This window comes from Mus musculus, chromosome 4, assembly GCF_000001635.26.
Source record: "Mus musculus strain C57BL/6J chromosome 4, GRCm38.p6 C57BL/6J".
NCBI classification, from domain to species: Eukaryota; Metazoa; Chordata; class Mammalia; order Rodentia; family Muridae; genus Mus; species Mus musculus.
In genome coordinates this window covers 106,839,246-106,845,245 of record NC_000070.6, presented here as the reverse complement: position 1 = coordinate 106,845,245, position 6,000 = coordinate 106,839,246, and the positions used below count along the sequence as shown (strand labels likewise).

General features: G+C 51.0%; 1 long non-coding RNA gene across 1 annotated transcript; it reads left to right on the top strand.

Moving 5' to 3' along the window:
* The first annotated feature begins 5,084 nt into the window (after positions 1–5,084).
* On the top strand, positions 5,085–5,968 carry Gm31125. Its single transcript, XR_376510.1, has 2 exons — positions 5,085–5,257; positions 5,552–5,968. It is a non-coding gene; the product is annotated as a predicted gene, 31125 (long non-coding RNA).
* The last annotated feature ends 32 nt before the right edge of the window (positions 5,969–6,000 follow it).

Below are 6,000 nucleotides of genomic sequence, written 5' to 3'. Positions count from 1 at the left end.
CTCGAACTCAGAAATCCGCCTGCTTCTGCCTCCTAAGTGCTGGGATTAAAGGCGTGCGCCACCAATACCCGGCTGGCCTGGAAATCTTGATCCTCCTGCCTCAGCTTGGGGATTACATGTGTGTGCTACCATGTCTGCCATGATAACTACATTAAAAAACAAAGATTTGTTTATTTTTATGTATATGAGTACACTGTAGCTGTCTTCAGACACACCAGTAGAGGGCATCAGATACCATTACAGATGGTTGTGAGCCACCGTGTGGTTGCTGGGAATTGAACTCAGGACCTCTGGAAGATCAGACAGTGCTCTTAAGTACTGAGCATCTTTTTTTTTTTTAATTAATTTATTAGTATACATAAGTACACTGTAGCTGTCTTCAGATGCACCAGAAGAGGACATCAGATCTCATTACAGGTAGTTTTGACCCACCATGTCATTGAACTCAGGACCTTTGGAAGAGCAGTCGGCGGCTCTTACTCCCTGAGCCATCTCTCCAGCCCCTGAACATCTTTTTTTGTTTGTTTGTTTTTTCGAGACAGGGTTTCTCTGTGTAGCCCTGGCTGTCCTGGAACTCACTTTGTAGACCAGGCTGGCTTCGAACTCAGAAATCCACCTGCCTCTGCCTCCCAAGTGCTGGGATTAAAGGTGTGTGCCACCACTGCCCAGGCCTGAGCATCTTTTTAAAAAGATTTATTTATGTATATGGATGTTTTACCTGCATGCACATTTGCACACCAGAAGAGGGCATTGCTTCTCATGGGACTAGGTTGTGAGGCACTGTGTGGGTGGTGGGAATTGAACTCAAGACCTTTGGAAGAGCAGTCACCACTCTTTACTGCTGAGCCATCTGTTTTAGTTCCTCATCTTAGGTAGAAGATACAGCGTATGTAAAGACTCAGAGGCATGAAGGAACAAATTATTTAGGGGACAAGAATCCATTTCCTGCAATTGGGACAACCCCCCCCCCCACCTTCTCCCGCTGTGTTACCATCTTAACAACTCTGGTGGCCCCTTTTTCCTCTTCCACCTCCTTCTCTGTAGCCTAAACTGACTTAATAGGCCAGCACTGTGTAACAGAGGCTGAGCTCCAATTCATGGCAGTCCCTCTGTCTCTGCTTCTATTGGAGTGGAAGTTCGGAGTGATGAATAGTGCACAGCTCCTGTGTGTATGTGAGTGTGTGTGAAGATGTGCGCATATGTGTATGCATATGTATACATATATGTGTGTGTACATACGTGTATGAACATATGGTGTGTATGTAAATGTGTGCATATGTAGGTGTATGTGTGTGCACATGTAGGTGTATGTGTGTGCACATGTGTGTGTGCATATGTGTGTGAGTGTGTGTGTGACCAGGGCCCAAAATGTCTTAGGTAAGTCCTAAGGAATTCAGACTCATTATATGGGCAGGTCATGGCTTATTAAAAGTATTCCTGTGTTCAGGGATAGGGCTTATGAGCAGAATTTAGAAGAGACCAGGCAGGCAGCAATAAGAGGTAGCTAGGAAGCAGCTGTACCCAAACAGATGACATGATGAAGCTGTAGGATAGAGGTAGAAGCTAGCTTACTGGGGAGTCAGCCTGAGAGCAGAATTCCAGGACTTGGATTGGCTGGCTGTAGGGTGACCAGGAAGTGAAGGATTAGCTCCAAGCTTCCAGTTTGGGGTGCCATTTCTTGGAGTCAGGACCCCTGAACAAAGGGAAATGAACTGGTCTGTTGGGAGCACCAGGAGTTCAATTCAGAACATGGTGGAAGTGTTTCAGGACTCTTGATAGTCAAAGCAATTAGGATATACTGTGGTAATGAGCTCTCGGCTACTTAAGGCATTCAAATAGGGGCTGGGTACATAACAGCTGAGAGTTGATTTGCCTCTATCTTATGCAAGCAAGGCCATCTGACCTCTCAGACCGGACAGTCTGTGATGTGTGTTTTGCTGTGTGTGTACGTATGAGGAACAGCGCTTATCAGCTATGGAACGTGCCTAACTTAGGAACCTTTGCTTTGTAGACCCCCCCCCCCTTGCTTACAGGATCTTGGCCTGAAACTGGAACTAGGGAAAGTTCCCTATGAGCATGATGAGAGGCACCGTCGGTCGTAGCAGATCACAGCGAAGCGGTCCACAGTGAGGTTGACTTAGCGTCACAGGCCAAGTAAGATCAGTGGTCCACGCCCAGGTTCCCTCACCCAGTTTGTGGGCAAACGGAGGGCCTTGCCCGGGGTCACACATCAGGGCATAACTCCTCTGACAGGTGGGAGCATGTCAGACTCCTTAGCTGTCTCCTTCTGCTCTAAGAGCCTCTAGCGTTTGCAGCCTGCCTCTCCCTCTTCCTACTGGAGAGGCTCTAGAACACAGGTGGAAAGTGATCCTGGTGCTTTTTAATTAGGAGGATACAAAGAGAGTAAGTCAGACGGCCACCCCCCCTCACGCGAGGATGGGAAGCTAAGTGCTCCCCAAATTACACATCAGATGCCAGGGCTTCAGCAACAAGACCCGGCTTGACAGCTTTGTCGTAACCACAGCCAGTGTGCAATTTTGTTTTTTATGTTTGAACTCGGCAGTGAGAGGGAGGCCTATCACAGGCAGGAGAAATGACACCCACCACCTCACACACACACAAAATGAGTGCGTACATGTCTATGCATAAGTAAATGTATTTGTATATGTATATGAGTGTAAACAACAGCAGTCCGGTTTAATTGACCCTTTTGTCAGGAAGCTTGGTCTGAGCCAGGCTGGCTTAGAAGACTGTTGCGGCTTGTGGGGCAGGCAGGGGTGCCAGCTCAGCCTCACTGCTGTGTGTAGGAAGCAAGTCTGGGGCATCTTTCTTCACAAGGAACCTGTACTTTGCCAAAGTGCTCAGGACTTTCTGCAGTTATTTTTCTGAGATCCTACATCCATTTTAACACGTGGGACTCCAGGTGGGGCCATCCTGCCTTCCATTCTGCCCCAAGTCCTCATTGGGTAAATGATTGCATGGGTAAGTTTATGTGTCTACCATTTGTTCGTTTGTTTATTATTTCTTCCAGGGTCAGAGCTCCAAGATGGCTCAGCAGGAAAAGGTGTCTATCACCAAGACTGACAGCTCAACCTGGGGCTCAGGCTGTAGAAGGAGAAAGCTGACTCTTGAAAGTTGTCCTGTGACATATAGCATCACACACACACACACACACACACACACACACACCCGCGCAGCTGACTCTTGAAAGTTGTCCTGTGACATATAGCATCACACACACACACACCCGCGCCTAGGCTCTTTAACCACAGAGATAGAAACAAGGCCGGAGGGTGGGGTACCTCCTCTGTGTTCATGTCTTCTCAGTGGCTCTGACCCTGCTCTGTACTCTTCTATCTGGTCTCGGTCTTTTAACATTCACTTCTGCTGTGTCACTTTCCTGGCCAGACAACTTTAGGGACCCTCCACCCCCTCCCCCAGCCCCTATTCTGAGGAATAGATTCCAGCTCCCACACCTTCCATGCATGGTACCTGAGCCTTGGCTCCCTTCTAACAGCATGATTCACATGTCATGCATTCAGTCTGCAAAGTTTTGGTCAGTTCTTGTTTTGTGCCAATCTCAGGAACATAGATGCTTAAGTGTTCAGGAGCTAAGTGTGTTTTGAGAGCTCAGAGTCGGGGGCTCTGAGGAGGGGCACGGACAGAGACAGAGACTGGGCTCCTGCCAGCTCCCTTCTTGCTGGTTTCCTGTTTACAGCTGCCCATCCCGCCAGCACAGCACACAGATGCTCCAGAGAACTTTGGTGAATTTTCAGACCTGCAGTTCAATTACAGAAAGAGAAGCAGGCAACTTGGAATCCGCCTTCAGCAGCCCTGAAAACCTCTGAGGAAGCCCCTCTAATCCCTCCATGTCACGCGCACTCCTCGACTTCTGCCTTCCTCTCTCTCCCCCCCATCTGAGGACATATGGCCCCTTGAAGTTTTTGTTTGCTTGCAGGGGAAAAACCCACCCTGCCAGTGTGGAGTGTTTCTCTTTCTCTTATTATTATTATTATTAAGCATCAGGAGACAGCAATCTGCGTGCAGATACCGTGCGTGCATAATTAATAAAAAATCTCATTATTTATTTATAAAAAAGACGCATGGGGAACTGGGGAACTAGGGCTATCCCCATTATCTGTGGAGAGAAGGGGAGAGACAGTTTTTGAACATTGGATCCTTCCAGAGAAGCAAATCTCTATGCATGCAATGAATAAAAACCCATGTGCTCCTGTGGGGAGTGAGGATCTGTGCCCAGGGGGCATCCGAAAGCAAAAGCGTGGTCAGGAGCTTAAAAAAGAAAAGGGACTGATGAGAGTCTAAGGCTCACTCACAGAGCAGAGTAAGTATACCATGTTTGAGGAGACCGGCAGGATAGAAATACTGAGAGACACGGGTTTAGTAGCTAGTCCAAGGAAGATAACCTGGGGCAGACTCCAGACTCTGGGAGAAGCAGCTGGAGGGAGAGATGCTGGCACAATCCCATCACTAGTTACCACATTAAAAAAAAAAAAATCTAGATGCCAGGTGAGGGGAGCCCCTGGGTTGGCTATGACTAGGTAGGTAGATGATTTTAACTTGATGGTGATGGCGGGGTTCTACATGGCCGTTTTGCCCTTGGCCTCCTGCTTCTCTGATGCCCGGGCAAGACCTTCAGAATTAACAATCCAACTTATTACGTAACAAACCCTGAGATCAGGGAATCAGGGACCAGCCTTTCCAGGTTTGCAGAGTCCGGGGTGAACCTTCTCACTCTCTTCTTTCTCTCTTTTTTTCCCCCTTGAGACATGCTTTAAAATAGAAAACAGGCTTATGCAGGAACCAACCCATAGACAGGGGTTGACTGGCAGGGATCTCCCCCACCTTCCAGTGCAAGTAACTCGTGCAGTGGAACGCTCGCTCAGTCGCCCCGGGTGGTGGGCTCCGGGAGGGGTGCGGGGAGCGCTGGGGGTGTGGGCCTGGGCAGCAGCCCCCGCAGTGTTACCCGGGCGCGTGCAGGGAAACGTCTCAGCAATTCCAGCACCCGAGCGGAGCGCGCGGGAGGGGGGGTGCGGGGGGGGGGGGGAACGGGCGGCGCGGGGCACCTTGAAACCGCCGGCGGCCGCGCGCTGATTGGCCCAGCCGCCGCCTCGGCGTTCCAGCCAGGCGCCCCTCCCCCCGCGCCGTCCACCCCGGAAGGAATTTCCTCCTCTGGCGGCCGCTATTGTTGTTCGTCTTCGCTGTTTGGGTCGGATCGCGTAACCATAGTATCCAAACTGTGTCCGTGCGGGGCCCCAGCCCGGGACCCCCGTGCCCCCCAGACCAACCCTCCACTTTTTTCTTTTTGCAGTCTAGTTATCATGACTTCATCGGACTCCGGGGAGCAGAGGAGGGGGATGGGACGGGGGGGGGCGGGGAGCTGGCCCATTCCTGGCGGCCCTTACTTCGAGATGGTTTCAATTAGAATTTTTAAAAAGTCTGCTTTGTGGGTTCGGGGCTTTTACATCCCCCCTCCTCCCGTAAAATCGTTGGCCGGAACTCGAATGGGGCTTTCCCTCCGTTTCCCCCCTAGAGCTCTTCGCTCCAGCCGGACTTCCCGGCTCAACCGGGCGACGAGGGCATTTGCAGTAGGAATCATCCCCTAAACGCACCCCGGACCTCGCGGCTGCGCTGGCGAGGCCGGCGATGGGGGCCAGGACCCTCGGACACTACAGCCTCAGGGCACGTCCTGCTGGGGTTTGGGGCTCTCAGGCGATGTTCTGGGAGAGGAGGTTCGCGGGATGGATGCCTGTCAGTCACACCAGGAGGGGTGGCAGAGGATAAAGGGGTGACAGGGAAGCAGTTGACAGGTTCTTGGGTAGAACAAGCCTCCTAGCCTCTTTAATTCCCCCCACCCCTCATCTCTGAGCCACAGACGAGTAGGTGCGTGCGTAGAGCCTGGACCCAATGTCTGCCTCAACCTCTGAAGAAAAATAAAAAGGCAAAACCAGCCTTTTCCCGCGAAGTGCCTTGTGCGGGGAG